Source organism: Protopterus annectens, chromosome 6.part0, assembly GCF_019279795.1.
Source record: "Protopterus annectens isolate FY-2018-M chromosome 6.part0, PAN1.0, whole genome shotgun sequence".
Lineage (NCBI taxonomy): Eukaryota > Metazoa > Chordata > Ceratodontiformes > Protopteridae > Protopterus > Protopterus annectens.
The window spans coordinates 925,353,107-925,371,650 of NC_056737.1; the positions used below are offsets into that span (position 1 = coordinate 925,353,107).

General features: G+C 41.4%; 1 protein-coding gene across 1 annotated transcript in view; it reads right to left on the bottom strand.

Moving 5' to 3' along the window:
• The window catches only part of BTBD7 (BTB domain containing 7), a 1,417,647-nt gene that overhangs the window by 87,785 nt on the left and 1,311,318 nt on the right, over positions 1 to 18,544 (bottom strand). The gene's annotated exons all lie outside the window — the stretch shown is intronic.

The following is an 18,544-nucleotide window of genomic DNA, read 5'->3' on the forward strand; positions in this document are numbered from 1 at the left end:
GTTTATTTTAAGTTGTATATTCTTGTAAAAGTAAAATCTACCAAAACCTGCAAGTGTAAATCCTTTAAAAAAACATATCCCCAACATATTCTACCCTCTCTCCTTTCAACAATATAGCTAATTACACTACCACACAGATGTTGGTGGCATTCGCCTGCTACAGGGAATGTTTCTATAATCTTCTTTCTTCACTTCTCTTCACACATTTGCTCACTGTATATTCTTTATGTCATTTTGTTTTAATGGACAGTTATAATTCCAAATTTATATTTGTTATATGGTTTTCATGCATTGAGTTTTTGACAAGAGTATGAAAGATGGTACATAGGGATCAGTTCTCTAACTCAAAGTGCAAGTTAAAAAAATAAAAAATATAAGTTCAGGATGGGACTTACTTACAAATGGATAATGAAGAAAAGATTTACAGACAAGCAGCAAAAAAAAAGCGTGGGATAAGATTGGGTGTGGGGTGCAGAGTTAATATGCTATAGCTAAAGAATAAAGTGTGGTAAAAAATCAAGTGACAGCAAAAGATGAAGGACTTACTTACAAATGGATAATGAAGAAAAGATTTACAGACAAGCAGCAAAAAAAAAAGCGTGGGATAAGATTGGGTGTGGGGTGCAGAGTTAATATGCTATAGCTAAAGAATAAAGTGTGGTAAAAAATCAAGTGACAGCAAAAGACGAAGGACAATAAAAAGTAAATGCATAGCCTGCAGAACACACCAAGTCTTTCCTGCTGACGAATACATTTTTAAGCAGAAAATTTAGAATGTCTGTCAAGTGTTGACCTGCTTTGAAAGTACCACACATTCTCTCAATGACTCCCTACTATTTAAAATGTACACCTTTTAAATGGTGAGAGACGTACTTGGAGAAGCAAAGGATATGGACTAACAAATAAATCAACTCAGAAACAACCGAGTCACTGCCAAAATCCACAGCCCTTTTTTTAAAATAAAGAGAACAAACAACCTATTTGTTATGAATAACACCACATTACCAAAGGACAGCCTCATCTTGCAATATTCATAACACTTGGGACTTCATCATTGAGACCCTTCCTACTCAATATACAAGCAGTCAAAGCAATCCTGCTCAGTACAGAGGCAGATAAAGGCCTCCCCCCGGTAACAGCAATTCTAGCCTCATAGTATTGTTCCTCTGGAGACCATGAATATTCACAAATCAGACCATCATTAGTTCTTGCAACTTGTAGTAACCAAACAGTGCAATAACTTAACACCAAGTATAGTGCACCAATAAACATGAGAGTTAGTAAGCTAGTGATAAGAACAGAGGCACTCAGATCCAGAACCAAATGGAGTTAGTAGGAGGGTATTTATACTGTTACAAGTATCACTGCCTCAAAGTATAGCTGTGGGAAGCACTCGTATCAGTAGATGATGAACTGTCCTTCCCTTCATACTGAAAAGTAATGCAGCTTATCACATCCTGTGTAAAGTACAGTTGGATTATTCAGGGATGCCTGCTGGAGGCTCCACCTATTTTTTCTGCTACTTTGCTTAGCCAGACAGACGGCAGTAAAACAATACGGTGCACCTCAGTATCTGTATGTTCACAACTGGTTAACTGTTATGCATTCCAGAAGCTATTGTATTATTTCAATATACCTGCCGCACATCACCAGAATGCCCAACACCCCTTCCTGTACTTACTGTTAAGCTGCCCCCCCCCTTTTCAATGGCTGCTAACTTTTCTCTCTTCTCACTTGCTCTCTACCTACACCCAAGATCACTACCTCTGTGTTATTTACTTCGACTTGATTCTAGCCAACTGTTTTTCAGCCTTCTTTGCTTTCACTAATTTTTACCCCTACTCACAAGGATATCATAACATAGGCTGCCCCACTCTTCACATCCTGTTGTAAAAGGGAAGAAACCCCCCACTTACTGATTGTCTCTGCAGAATAAACACACTCGGAATCTAGGTCTTATCACCATTACTCAAGTTTTAAAATAGTTTTTTTTTTTTGCTCACTTGAATCCTGCATTGCAATCCATAGACATCAACCTGTATACCCTACCAACACTTATTTCTCAGTCGTGATTACCTTGAACTTATTTATCTTTTTCTCCTCCCTACCCATAATGCATTGCGTGGTTTAAAGAACTTAGTTTGGTGTTCCGCACCATTTTTCACTCTCCCCTTCACACCACCACATTGGCAACAAGGTGATGTGTGGTCAGCATAATTATGGTTACACAATACCGTGCTTTGTAAGTTTATTTTAGCCATTTTATTTCTTTTCCAGCAAAAACACTTTACAAGCAATGATAGCTAAGGAGCACATGTTTTACAGCATTTAATTTGATGCATGGCAAGTACTCCTAACTACATACCTCTGCTCTGAGGATTGTACTGACTTGTATGCTCTTTGGCGGCTTCTACATTACATACCAGCCTTACTCAAACTGTAGATCTGATATTTCTAAAAGCTGTCCAATTTTTGCTCAACGATGGAGTAGTATAGCAAACTTTGTGAACTACTGGACTTGCTAGCTTCTACCTTGTAATTTTGCTGATTGCTTTATACTGCAACAAGACCTCATGTGTTTCTAGTACATCCAATGACTACTAATGCTATCTTAAGATTTACTCAATACTGGAAAATCGTTATACTGTTATCTAGCTTTTCTAGGACAGTCCGAGCATTAAAACACTGTTGAACTATACATTTGCAACTGATATGTCTTAACTTCAGGCTTACTCCACTGTTGATGAGTAGTGCAGCCATGCTGTGAGCTAATTTTGTACTAGAGTTTGCTTATTTTTTGTATTTTGCTGTTTCTTCAACTGTTGTTTATAAGGAATTTTGCTTCTCTGAGGCTGAACTATTCATATTTCCTATGTTATTGGTGACAGTTCTGTTGTTTAAGTCTTTTTCTAAGTGACTAATATATCTTATCTAGTGTCTCTCTAGAACTATTTGCTTTCTTTTTTGTCATTATTACTGCCATTAAATGTGCCTTCACAAACTTTTGTCCTAACTGTACTTTCCTGAATGCATACTGCGTTCTCTTAACCTTCCAATCCCTACCCAGCTCTTCTACTCCCCTTACCTCCCCTGTCCTGTACTGCCTACCTCCATACATCTAACTTCCCTCTCTCATACCTTTTCTTTACATTATTTTTTGTAGGTAACACCCTGCTGTGCTCCCCAACCACCAAGGAAACCCAGTGACCATAATCTGACACTATTTGACCTTCCTTCAGCGCTCTTACTAACTGACTTTACGGGACCTTGGCACCTCAGTATCTATATGTTTACAACTGGTTAGCAGTTACACATTCCAGAAGTTTGTGTATTATTTCAATATACTGCTGCACATGACCAGAATGCCCAGCACTCCCTCCTGTACTTACTGTTAAGCCCCCCCTGTCTTTTACAATGGCTGCTAAATTTTCTCTCCTCACCTGCGGTGGTGGTGCTGCGGTAGCGTTGTCGCCTCACAGTAAGACGCTGTCCGGTTCAATTCTCAGCTAGAGGGTCTTCTGCGTGGAGACATGCGTGAATGGGTGTACCTTCGTTGAAGGTTGTGCGTCAGGCCTGGCAAGCCGGTACGTAAAAATCAACTGCCAATCATTAGCAGACCGGAGTTCCGCTGTGGCGACCCCTACTCGGGAAAAGCTGAAAGACACACACACTTGCTCTCTACCTACACTCAGATCACTCCCTCTGTAACATTTACTTCCACTTGATTCTAGCCAACTGCTTTTTCAGCCACCTTTGCTTTCACTAATTTTTATCCCTACTCACACGGATATCATAACATAGGTTGCCCCACTCTTCATATCCTGTTGTAAAAGGGAAGAAACCTCCCACTTATTGATCGTCACTGCAGAATAAACATGCTGGGAACCGAGGTCCATTCTACTCCGTTCACCCTTGCTATGCTCGGGCTCACTCTGCTTCCCTACCCTACCCTATTTCCACCCACGCCCCTCTATTTCACTTGCACCTCGCCATCTTCCACACCCCATTTCCAACAACCAGTCTTATACTGCTCCCACCTAGTTATCTAAACCCCTCCCAACATCAGATAATCCAATCACACCCTCCTGCAATATTACCACTAACCACTACTCACTCAACTCACCAAGAACTTCCCATACAGCCATCTCACCAAGTACCTCAGTTATGTTATTCATTCCCACTACCCCAGGTTCCTACTCACTCTACATACTATGTATATTATTAGCCACTACACATCTCCTTGCATCTTATCACCATCAAGTCAACTTCACACCCTCACCCACTAAGTTTCTCAACACTCCCTCAGGCTTCACCAGTTACCCACACTATATCACCGTACCTATTTCTTTACATTGCCACAGAACTCCATGCTCTCAAATATGTAAAAGCAAAGTGAACTCCACACCTGACAATCAAATACATATTAATATCAGTTATCAAACCCATCTTCCCTCACCTCATCACACAGCTCTCACTGGTCTCTGTGGTGACATACACACCCAACCCAGGCCCCCCTGTAACAATTCAAACACCTCCTGTCACTAACTTCACCAATTTACAACACAATCATAATGATTTACTAATTCTTAATATGAACTTACAAAGCCTAGTCAACAAAATACCAGAATTCCATGCTACCCTCTCCCAGTACTCTCCAGACTGGGTCATAACAGAATCCTGGCTAAAACTACATATAGATAATGGTGAATTACTACCCCCTGGGTACAATATAATCAGGATACATAAGGGTTACAAACAGGGAGGAGGGACTGCCATATTTTACAAAGATCACCTCCATCTAGAACAACTTAACACAGAATAACCTGTCCAAAACAACTTTGAAATCCTCTCCACTCACCTTAAAATGAATGCATATAAAAATATAATTTTCATGGTTATCTGTATCCCACCTGGTGACAACTCTGATGCCACTGAAGACTTTCTTCCACTAGATATGCTCCAAATATAGCCAAGAAACCATAACTCTGGGTGACTTTAACCTAGACTGGTCATCCGGCAACTACAGTAATCCAAACAACTTTATCAATCTCCATGGCTTCCAGCAACTTAGAAACTATCCCACTCGGAACTGACAAGCACAGCAAAAAACAACCTACATTGGGCTGGACCTTAACTAATATACCCTCCCAATACTGCCAAACTGGGTGTCTCCCAGCTAACCTAAGTGACCATAACCCCACCTACCTAACTCGACAACATATCTAGCCAAGTAAAAATACAGTATGTAAATTAATTCATAACAAAAAGAACTTCTCAACTGAAATCTTTAACAACCTTCTACAAAACTGCAACTGGACTCCCCTCAAGTATCTGCAGCTTGACCAAGCTTTAGAATACTTCAACAATAGCTTCCTTAACACCTTGGATAACCTAGCTCCAATAAGAATATATCATACCAAATCAAAATATGCACCATGGCTTTCCAAAGAGACTAAAAACCTTCTTAAGTAAAGAGAACACCTGGCACCAATATCTTAAATCTAAGGACGAAGCTACCCTGATCAACTATCGCCACCTACATAACCTAGCCAAAAAAATAAATCAAACAAGACAAAAAATCTTACTATACTATATCAAACAAGACAAAAATTCCTACTACACTATCACCCAAAATAAGTGCCAGAATAATTCTCAAAAGTTCTGGCAGTCTATCAGCAGTCTTCTAAAACCTGGATGCATCACTACTCCCAACTCCAATCACCCCAAATTCCTCCAACAGCATCGTCTCTCAGTTCAACTCCTTTTTTATCAACTCCATCCTACCCCTGGTGCACACCACAAACAGCACCCCCAAATCCCTACTTTCAATCACCACAAAATCTCAACGGTTTCTCTTTTAAACCTGTACAAACCAGTACCATTAGGAAGTTACTATCACAACTAAAATCCTCAGCTCTAGCCACAGATCAACTTCCTAATGACTTTCTGAAAATAGAAGCAAGCTCCATCTTTTCCAATCCCCATCTTAATCAAATGGTCCATTGCCGAACAATATGTCAACTAAACTATGGGAAACATCACTCATCATCCCTCTTCACAAAGGGGGCACTTCTACTGAACTAAATAAATATTGTCCCACAGCCATCATCTCCCCTTGTGCAAAAATCCTAGAAAAATGTATTTGTTCACAGCTACTGCATTGTCTACTTAACTTATTGTCCTCATCCAACATGGCTTTTGTCCAAAACATAGCACCACCACCGCACTGCTCAGCTTTACTAAAACTATAAACCAGCTCAGAAATACCTGACTAAGTATCCTCTGTGTACCTTGACATGTCAAAAGCTTTTGACACGGTTTCACATCAGAAACTCCTCGCTGAACTTGCTGACCTCAACCTATCCCTTACAGCTCTCTCTTGGTTTCAAAGCTATTTATCAGACCAGCAACAGTCCGTAAAATAGAATAATCAACAATATTCTCTTCTACCCGTCACCAAAGGTGTACCACAGGGTTCAATACTGGACCCATTACTTTTCTCTGTTATCACAAATAAACTATCAGCTACATATAACGCCACCATCATTCACTATTCAGATGATTCCACTCTCATCTGTTCAGCCCCATCCAAACACATACTCCGTCACATAACCCAGACCACCTTCAATGACTTACAAAACTTATTCACAATCCCAAGAAAACGAATCTAATGCTCTTTACCAGTAGTAAACTAGCCGTTCATTCACCATCACTTCATCCAATGCTACTACAATACAGACAGTAGAACAAATCAAGCTCCTAGGGGTCACTGTAGATAATAACCTTAGATTCAACAACCACTTCGCAATAACGATAAAAAAAAAGTTCACGTTAAACTAGGTTTTCTCTACCAATGTCAAACCTTACCTCACTGACTCCACTAGACATGCCATTTCCAGAACTCAACTTCTTTCTATGCTACTATATGCAGCCCCCATTTTCACAAACCTCTGAAAAACTGACAACCACATTTGAGTCATGCTACAAGAAGATAGCTGGATTCACCTTGAACCTCCCATCGAAAATGCACCACTGCAAAGCACTGCAGCACCTAAAGTGACTCGAACTCCCTAACCTGTTTACCCTTAACCAATTAAACTTCACTCATAGCATCTTCCACCACCCTAAAAACTGCCTTGCTCTCCTGTGCTTGCTAATTAAGATCCTCCAACAAAAACCGACTAAAAATAACCAAATCAAATAACAGCTTTGGAGACTCCCTTTTCTCTAACAGAATAGCTACACTTTGGAATTCCTTACCACAAGAAATCCTAACCACCACCTGTACTCCTAAATTCAGACAACTACTAAAAGACCACCTTACCAACAAGTGGCTATGTACCTGTTCCACCCCAGGCTGATATGTCATTGTTCCTACACCATCCCCTTTCATCTCTACCAAAATCAAGACAGTAATGACTAAATACAAAAATACAACCTAACCCCTATACCTCTCTCAAATTAACCACCTAGTATCTAAACTAACACCTCCTATCCCCTCCTTCTCTCACTCATAGTAACCTCCTAGTATCTCTCTAATGCTAACCACCTAGTATCTCGGTCAACGGCTCCTATCCCCTCCTTCACTCACTTTCATCTTCATAACCTTACTTTATCATAAACTAGCAAACATAATAGCTTACATATATGGTACAAATGTTCACATTGTGTAATGGGCACCCCTAAGCTCACTAAGTTTTTAATGGAATGACATTTTTCCTTGATTTAATCTGTTGTCCTTTTTCATATGATAACTCTCCTACATAGCTGTTTTCTATAATCTTTGTCTTACTGTTAATTACCATCTCCACTGTTAAACGTATGCAATTGTATGTAAATATCTGCTTGGAGCTTTTCTCCCCAGGCCTCTGCTGAAAACGGGCCATTGTCCCAGTCTGGCATTCCCAGTAAATAAATGTAAAATAAAAATAAATGTATGAAATACTAACTTGTAGAGATTACTGAACAGTCCTTGTCCTCACACTGAATTTCCGCTCTTTCTCTTACCCATTTCTTGACTTCCATATCTCAGTGCTTTATGTGATTGGTTGCAGTGCTTTTTTAGAGAGAATCTAATGGATGGTAATACTTGACCCTTTAAGATGGCAGCTATACAGTGGAATTAGTGGAACAGCTCTTTTTCCCAGGAGGGAAAAAAAGACTATGGTAGCCAAGGTTTTTGTATGATGACCAACACCTTCACAGTCTTACCTTACTGGTGTTCAGCCATTTGCCTCCTTAAGCCTAGAAGAATGCTCATGGAGATGGGTCTGTAAAAGCTTTAAAATTCTACTCTGTATGCAGTCAGTCTGTATATGCTAATGGAGCGTGACATTGCACACTATGACAGTATGTTGTTTTCTCAAACATGCAGTTACTTTATAACTCCTGTAGCTGGGGAAGTGGTTGGATGTGACCTAGAGTAATTTCTCAAGTTGATGAGATCCTCGTTTGGGGGTTCTTATGATAATTTGTGTCTTTTGTTACATAGTTATCGAATGACTTCTGACTGTAGCACTTTCCCCAGAGAATTTTGTTTGGGTTGGATATATTAAACACCATTTATAACTCTTGGACAAATTTCATTGCTTCTCATGGCTTAAGAAAGGGAGCAAATGTACTTTACACAGGATGCAATAAGCTGCATTATTTTTCATTAAGAAGAAAAGGATATTTCATCATCTACTGACATGAGTGCTTCGCATAGCTGTACTTTGAGACAGTGCCTGCTGTAACAGTATGAATACCCTCCAACTAACTCCATTTCGATCTGGATCTGACTGCCTCTGTTCTTATCAGTAGCTGCTTACTAACTCTTATGTTTACAGGTGCAGTACACTTGGTGTTAAGTTACTCCACTGTTTAGTTACTACAAGCTGCAAGAACTAATGATGGTCTGATATGTAAAGGAACATACTGATTATCTCCAGAAGAACAATACTATGAGGCTGCCATTACTGTTACCGGGGGTGGGCTTTGACTGCTTCTATATTGAGCAGGAAGGGTCTTAACGATGAAGTCCCAAGTGTTATGAATATTGCAAGATGAAGCTGCCCCTTGGTAATGTGGTGTTATGACTCGTACTCAATATATTTGTCATTCTATTTACATTATTAATTTAAACAATGGTTATGGATTTTGGCAGTGACTCAGTTGTGTCTGGGTTGATTTATCTGTTTGTCCTTATCCTTTGCTTCTCCAAGCACATTTCTCTTACCATTTAAAAGGGTAGTGGTGCAGCGGATGCATTGCAGCCTCACAGCAAGAGGTTCTCTGGTTTGATTCTCGGCTGTGGTGCCTTCTGTGCAGAGTCTGTATGTCCTCCCTGCGTTCGTGTGGTTTTCCTCCAGGTGCTCCGGTTTCCTCCCATGTTACAAAGACATGAGTCTGGAGTGTTTCTCTAAGGGCCTCTGCTGAAAATTAGCTTGTTCCAAGTCGGACTTTCCCAGTAAACAAATTGTTAAATAAATAAATAGAAGGGAGTCATTGAGAGAAAGTGTGGTACTTTCAGATCAGGTCAACACTTGACAGACGCTTTCAAACTTTATCGTCTAAAAATGTATTCGTTAACATTTTTTTTCTGCCCATGGTCTTTTGCTCTCACGTGATTTTTTGCCACACTCTATTGTTTAGCTATCTCATATTGACTCTGCACCCACCCCCCCCCACACACAATCTTATCCCAAGCTTTCTTTGCTGCTTGTATGTGAACCTTTTCTTCATTATCCATTTGAAAGCAACTCCCATCCTGTACTTATATTTTTTGTTTATTTTTTAACTTACACTTTGAATTAGAGAACTGATCCCCATGTAATTATGAATGAAAATCCTCTTAAATAAAAAAAAAAAAAAAAAAAAAAAAAAAAAAAAGAAAATGCAGCAGCAGCTCTCACTGCTCTTGAAGAATAGGTCTCATTGTCCTCCGGCAGAGACTTAACTACTGAAATCCAACAGCATCCAATGCAACCAACTGCCCAACTGAAAATACTGCTTCCCCTAGAGCCCCAAATGTACTAGCTGTGGGGGGTGGGGGTTGGCCTTGTATCAGTTTCTAGTCATATATGCAACAACTGTACTCTAGGACCCCACTATGATGAATTTATTCTACAACTTTGTGCATATGACAAGAAAAGGAAGGGAGGGAGTGGTTTAATCTAAGGCAATATCTTATCTAACCAAGTGCATAAAAGTGTAAACAGCCACCTCATCTTTAAAAAAGACTTAATACAGTTCACAAAACGAAACAGCCTGAAGCTCTGACACTCCCTAATAACATGACAGATGCTAGCAGGACTGTTCCCCTCATTCTCAAAAATAAATATAAAGGACATGAACATACCAGCTGAAAAGGTTTCATCAGAATTAATTTGTTCTTTTATCATTTTGGAAATCATTTTCCAAACAAAATTCAATTACTTTGAATTAACCAGAACTTTTTTGGAGGACCTCAAGCAGATAACTCCCTTGAAAAACAAATTCACTAAGTTTACAAACTAATAGTGGACCACACTCTGGAGCAACAGAATCTAACATTTTATGAGAGAATGACTCTACTGGAAATCATAATGTTAACATCAAAACCAAAAAACGAACAAATCTAATCCTGGATGTATTGCCCTTTCTATTAAAGCAGAAGACATGCCTGACAGAAAACTGGAGGAAAATTGGCTGAACATCTCCATGGCATGGGAAAACCTGGGCTGTCTGAGCCACAAAGGCACAATCAGAATTAACTGAACTTACTTTTTTCAGCTTTTCGGACTTTGAACCAGAGGAACTAGACAATGTTTAAAGTAGATGGACTCTATAAAACACCGCAGGCCTACTAAACCTAAGTAGCCGACCATTCCATGTAGACACGGAGAGAGAGAAGATTTTGAAAAAATATGAAGGTGCATCTACCATCCACGTTCTAGACATACTTCTCAACTCAGAATGTCTGAGAGACTTTTCTGGATCAAGAAGATAAGAAACGATATTCCCCACCCTCGCTATTTGCCAATAATCTGCCCTCCTGTAACTGATCTTCCCATTACCAAAATATAACTAAATAAAAATAAAATAAAAAATAAAGTCCCCCGTGGGAACAGAACTTATTATGGCAGGCCATAATCCAGTCAGCCATCAGGGTTTTTTTTTTAGAACCCTTAACCCTCCCCCTGGTGTCTAATGTGCACACTTGCATACACAGGGGCTGTGCCCTCTACAGTGGGTGTGCACATTGCTAGCTCATAAGATAGCATACTATACATCTATTTTCCAGTAAATACCACCACTGCAGCAGGCCAGACTGCCTCTCTCCCTCCTTATGATTGTTGAGATATTAACTTCTCACTTCCACCCTCCCTCAACTCTCTCTTCCCACTCCAAAGCCACTAACTGATCTCACATAGTCTGGCAGGGAGTTAGGGCTTCATCCCTCTACCCCACATAAACGGGTTTGAGAAAGATGAACTAGCTGAAGCTACTGGTGTGTGGACATTGACCATGATAACTGGATAGCTAGCCTGCAAAGGTGATAAAATACATTGTGCCATTCTGCTTGTTTAGCGGCTCTTTCTCACTTAAAATAATCCTGGAAGTAATAATTTTATAAGTATGTTCAGAGATGTGACTGCCAACATTTCTTTCTGGCTGACATACATTTTTACTTGAAATGGACAGCAAATTTCCTGTACTGACAAAACCTCCAGACTGGCACTCCAGTTGGAGTCTTAAGACATATATTGTTAGGGTGATGGTGAGTTGCGGAGCCTGGGTTAAGGAGCCATCCCTGCCCACTGAACTGAAGTTCAGTATACAATACCAAAACTACGCTGGCAGAATAAAGACCTCAGAATGCTGAAAGACTGCTCTGGTACACAGCCCGTTGAAATGAGGCATCCTTATTAAAGGGTCCATAAAGATTTCCTGTTTTGCAAAATCTAGGAATGCCCCTAGTGTCATCCCCTGTGCAAAGATGGCACCTCATCTGATATTTAATATTAACTCCAGACAGCTTATACACGTTGCGATTAACAGCAGTCTATTAACTGTTAAAAGAACAGACTAAATTAGACAGTCATCTAGTTAAGAAAAATGTGCACATCCTATTCCTTGAGTGTCAGTATGGTAGGGACTTTGCACCTGAATTTTCTGGAGTCAGTTGCTAAACGGGAGTATCACAAGCTTAAGGTTAAAAGACAGAAAATGCCAGTATGTATATCTTTCCAAAACTTCCGTTGTCATCCTGTCTCCATGATAGAAAGAGAATTGCCTGAAGTGCTACTATATTGAACTTCTTTCACTCTCAGGTGTTTTTTTCATCTGTCAAGGCTTCACCCTCATATTTTCCATTCGACTTGGTCATAGCCCTATGGTCCATTTATTTCAACATCCACCTGGATAACAAGGGGAGGGGTGGACAGCTGTTTTCCACCATAGCTGCTACCAGTGTGCATGCCCAGTAGCACTTCAGAGTTTGGTGTGAATTGGACTTTAGTAAAGAAATATCACTTATAAAATCCCTCAGAAGGCTTTGACCTCCTGTTGAATCAATTACCTCAGTGACTGCTCTTGTCTCACATGGAAAATTCACCTCAAATGTATGCACACTCCAACTCCCCGTGAAAAAGATAAACAAGCATAGCCTTGTCACTCTTTTTCACTCCCTTCACCAGATTCTCCAGGGCCTATGCCACTAATCAGACTGGTGCTGTTCAAATCACAGTCATGTCTTCATCCTTCGAGATCAAGGAACCAACCTATTTCAGGTGAGAAGGGATAAAATGCATAGAGAAAAATATGGGTGAAGTTTAACTCCCCACATAACCATTGACCCCCCCTCAATGAGTCTTAGCCCATGTTCTTTCCGGCAGTGAACAAGGCCAATGACTTAGGTGACAGCAGACTGGAGGCGGCTTTCATCCAGGTACGTATAAATTCTGTTTGTGCTGTGGCTGTTTGTGGACCATAAGTCTTACTGCTACCTTCTCTCATTCCACATTGTTCAGGCTAGCAGACTCAAGGGACCCACAGGGGAGGTCTGCTATCACCAGCAGTCTTCAACTTACCTCAGTCCCCTGATGCTGCTTTTTTCCCCAGACTCTCTGAGGGCTGACTCTGGAAGCTCTCATCTAATTGGATGACTGGGGATTTTCCAGTTATGCTGTAATCCCAGACCCTAGTACCTGAAGAGAGCACCCACATCACAGTTGGGCATACCACTCTCTCCATGCAAATGAATGGGGTGTTATAGGAACACTAGTCTAATCTGGTATCAAAATGAGGGATCACTGCTGCAGTCAGCTGCAAGAGATAGGAAAATGTACTAAAGCAGTAGTTACCCGGGTGGATGGGGGGGCTAACTTTTAACTTTGTGTGCAGGACTTGAGTAGCAAAGTCTAATCTATTTCCAAAAAAGGAAACTTGCTTGAATGTTTTGAAAAGGCATATATGGAGGTCCAAGTAGCAGTCTCAAAGCTTATCTGGGCCGACACATTCCTGAAGAAGGCTGCAACACTGACAGCAGCTCAGACTGATCCCCTCACTTGTTCTTGCAATGATTTTCCAAGATTTTCATAACAAAAGACAGTGCAATATGCTTACCACTTGAAAAGTATTGACATTGGTCTGATTTGTTTCTCTGGTTTAAAACAAACACATGGTCAGGTTTTCCAAGTTCTCTAGCTCTAACTAAATAACTGAGCTACATATGTATAGCCAATAAATGCAGCAACCTCTCCCCTTTACTCTGAGGTCCTGGAAGGAAGACTGGTAACCAGATACCCTTAGTTTAGAGCTACTTCTTAGACCACTGTGGATATAAAGGACTTGGTCCTTAAAGGCACCCTGTCCTGAAGGAAAACAGTGCTGGGCTTATAAGTCAGTACAGCCTGCTGATCACAGATCCTAACAACACAGGTTAAAGCCACTTCCAAGATAGAAACTTTAATGAACATTTTTTTCTGGCTAGCTTAAAATATGGCAAAGCTATCCCTTCAATAATAAAGTTCAGGTCCTAGGATGGAGAGACTGGATTTCTGGTAGAGATGGGGGTGGGAAGCTTAGGTGGAACAACTCATTTGAGGCTCTAAGCGGAGTTATCACTCTCAGGAATAGTCTTAATGCAGCAGCACACAGAAAAAAAGAAGTTATGTACTCACCATAATGTTTCATGTTTGCTGTCCTTGATCTCACCTTCCTTCTTGTTGGCCATATTCTAAAGCTCGGGAGCTTCCACTGGCTCGAGGCTAGACCCTATCCCATCATGCCTAGCGCTAGTTACCCAGATCTCGTTTGTGATAACCCATAACACTAGACCACAATATGCAGATATATAAACTATAGGCATATATAGCAATATATATAGATATAATATATATATATGTGTGTATATACATACATATGTAAGAAAAAAACATGAAGCCATTAGTATGATCTCTTATTTTATCAAACTCGTAAGGCAGGAAGGGAATCAAGGCCTATATAGCCAAAGATGGATAACTCCTCTCAATCCTCCAGGAGGGGGAAAGAGGGTGGGATGCAAGAAGGAAGGCGAGATCAAGGACAACAAACATGGAACGTTATGGTGAGTACATGTTGTCCCTATCTTGCCTTCCTTCTTGTTGGTTGGGACCATGTCCCCAGCACCTTCTTCTTGGGTGGCTTAATGGAATATACTCTTCAGAACCGTGGAACCAAAGGATGACCTGTTCCGGGAGGCCACATCGACTTTTTAATGAGTGATGAAGGTATGAGGGTTAACCCAAATAGCTGCTGCACAAATTGAGTCTAAAGGCAGTCTGGCCCAAAAGGCAGTAGAAGCAGACAAGGCCCTGGTTGAGTGTCCTCAAATTTTACCTGGTGGTAGTTTGTTCTGTGAGTTAAAGACATAAATAATGGTATCTGAAATTCATTTTGATAAAGGCACTTTCGAGACTGAAGTTCCCTTTTTGTTTTCTGCAAAGGATACAAACAATTTGTCAGACTGTCTGAATTCCTGAGTCCTGTGCAAATAGAAATGTAATTGTCTATGAACATCCAGTTGGTGGAGTTTATACTCTGCCTTGTTGCTATGGTTCGGAAAGAACACTGGTAGTTCTATCGACGGATTCAGATTGAACTCTGAGCAAACTTTTGGTAGAAAGGAAGGGCTGGTCCTGAAAGAACTCTATCTTTGTGAAAAAAATTAAATAAGGGGGATGAATGGAAAGGGCTTGTAGTTCTGATATCATCCTAGCTGAGTAGTAGCGATCAAGAAAATCATTTTCCAAGTCAAAAATTTTAGAGCACAAGAACTAGCCGGTTCGAACGGAGGAAGAATCAAGGCAGCTAGGAGTAAATTTAGATCACAAGGAGGAAGTGGTTCTCTTACTGGGGGTCTCAAAAGGATAGTACACCTCAGAAAGGCTTTGCATAGCCTATGAGACATAACATTGGAACCCATTTCTCCCACATGAAAGTTGGAAATAGCAGCCAATTGAACTCTTGATGCTGCTGCTCCTTGGTTAAAAGTTTCAGCGAGGAATTCTAGGATCTTTGAAATGGGTGCAGTAAAAGGATCAGTATTATTTTTGACAGCCCAGCAAGAGAACCATTTCCATTTGCTAGTATACAGTTTCCTTATAGAGGATTTGTGAGAGGAAATGAGAATATGTTGTACTGCCGAGGAGATGTCAGGAAGCCTGGCTAAGCCGGGAAGTGGAGGAACCAAGCTGTCAGCTTGAGGGTTTGTAAGGAAGGATGGAGTGTGCTGACTGATGCATCAGCAGATCCGGAGCTGGGTCCAGGATCCAAGGCTCCTCCAGAAGATGGGGCCATAGAAAAGGGAACCAGATTTGACAAGGCCAGTAGGAGCAATGAGGATTAGCTTGCAACCCACTTTTGCTTTCTGAAGAACCTTGGGAATCAGAGGGAATGGGGGAAAAGCATACAGAAGTCCCAGTGCCAATCCTGAACAAGTGCATCCCTGAGTGATTGTCCCGGTGGGGGGACTAGGGCGAAATAGCTGCTGCATTTGGCATTGATGACTCCTCAACGGTTCCGAGGACACTGATGAAACTGCAGGAGATAAGGTCTTGTTGGACCCGAGAGAGGTTTCGGATCCGACGAACTGGAAGATTTCTCTGTGTCTTGACGGCTCCGAGGTCGGAACCAACGGAGATGTTGGTTTGGGGGATTTTCCTGGTTTACTAGCCTGATTCCCTTCCACTGGAGTGTCAAAAAGGCCCTTTCAGTAAACCTCTCAGAATAAGCTTGTTTTTGCGCTCCTGCAGGATTCTGATACTGAAAGCATGACAAATAGAACACGAGTCCTGCAGGTGCACAGCTCCCAGACAATAAACACAACTCGTATGTCTGTCAGTCAGGGACATTTTTTGGGAGCACGAGTGTCACTTCTTGAATCCAGAAGGTTTGGATTCTTTGGGCGCTTCTTTGGACATTATCAAAACACCAATAAGCACAATACACTGAAGTTACAGATATCAGGAACAGGAAATCTACAACTCCACAATAACCACCACAACACTAACTTTTTTTTTTTTTTTTTTAAACGACAAAAAACAGAAGGTAATGGAAGGGGGAGAGCCTCTAAGTTAAACGACAACTCCCCCAACAGAGGAGAGCCTCTAACTTAAACAGCTACTCCTTATCAGAAAGGGAGAAGGAGGGAATAAGGTTAAGTAATTGAGGACTTGCAGTACTGTGGTTTTCTCTGTGGAAAGATGGGAAGCCTGACACCAGGAGGAGAACTTTTTCAGTCAGCATCTCAAGGCATAAAATGTTCCAAACTGAGAATCAATGACCTTGCTTTCGAGTAATGCTGGCATAAACCAAGGTGCCTTTATGCTGGGTCAGTAAAGTGCAAGACATGGATACTGTCAAAGGTTCCCTTTCCCTTTCAGCCACAATAACAGAGAGAAAGTACAGTTGTGTACACTTACCATAAATGCAGATGTTGGAGTGTATTCACTATTGCAGTCATCACACTTGGGTTATCTGCCTGCAGGTAGCCCTCAGTCGGCCTGAATACCAAAGACTTAGTATTTCTACGTCGGTTGCTTTCGCTCCAGGACTGACGTCAGGTCGTCAGGGGTATAAACACAGGCAGCCAACGCCATTACATCAGTTTTTCTTGCCCCAAATGTCAGGAACCCCCCAAATAGGGAGCTAAGTTATGGTGGGGAAAACACCACCGTAAAAAGTAAATACCAATACCCCTGAAAGGGGTGAGTAATAGACATAGAGAGGAGAGACAGCGAGACAAGGAGGCTGGAGGGAGGGAAACCAAGACTGCAACAGTGAATACACTCGAACATCTACATTTATGGTAAGTGTACACAACTGTACTATGTTCTTTTTGTTTCACTGCTGCAGTCATCACGCTTCAGTAGATTCCCAAAGCTGAAGAAGGGTGAAGGCAGTCAAGAAGAGTTGGGTCTGGCTAGTATGCTCTGCAGGGCTGCTGTTGCAAAACCCGCCCTGGATTTGGAAGATAGGCAGGTGGTAATGCTTGGTAAAGGTGTGTACAGAACTCCAGGTAGCAGCTTCCAGGATGTCCCTGGTAGGGACTCCCTGAAGAATGCTGTAGGGGTAGAAGTTGCCCTAGTGGAATGTGTTCCGACCCCCTGAGGGGTTGGTTTCCCATGGTGCTTGTAGCAGAAACGGATGCAGTGTGCTATCCATCCATTTGGAAATTGATTTTGAAATGGCCTTGCCCTCTGCCCCTGGTGCAAAGCTGACTAGTAAAGTAGTTTTGTACCTACCATAAATGTAGATGTTCGAGTGTAAACACTGCGGCAGTCATTACACTTGGGTTATCCTGCCGTCAGGCGGTCCCGCAGTCGGCCAGAGTTCCAAAGTCTTGGTCCGGCGTCGGTTGCTGTTGCCTCCTCCCTGACGTCAGTGAGACAGGGGTATATAAGATGCAGCAGACGCCATTTTCTTCAGTTTTTCTTGCCCCAGATGTCAGGTGCCCCCAAATAGGTAGGCAATTCAAATTGCTAGTAAAAAATACAAAAGAAAAGCAAACAACCATTTTTAATTACCAGCAAATACTCCCCCATAGGTAATAAAGGGTAGATGCCCTAGGTAAGTTTCAGAAAGTAAGAGGGGAAGGAGGGAGGGTAACCTGGACTGCAGCAGTGTTTACACTCGAACATCTACATTTATGGTAGGTACAAAACTGTACTATGTTCATCGTGTTACACTGCTGCAGTCACTACACTTGGGTGGAATCCCAAAGCTGAGGTAGGGAGGCTGGATCTATAAGGCATTAGGGGTGGCTATAAGGCCCTGCAGTACCACAGTGGCGAAGCCAGCTCTGGAGTTGGAGTATAAAGGCAAATGGTAATGTTTGGTGAAGGTATGCACAGAACTCCATGTTGCTGCTTCCAAATTATCCTTGGTAGGTACTCCTCTGAGGTAGGCAGTTGAAGTGGCTGTTGCCCTGGTGGAGTGAGATCTAATGCTGCTAGTTACAGGTTTCCCATGGTGGGTATAGCAGAAACGTATACAGTGTCCTATCCATTTTGAAATAGTCTGCTTTGAAATGGCTTTTCCC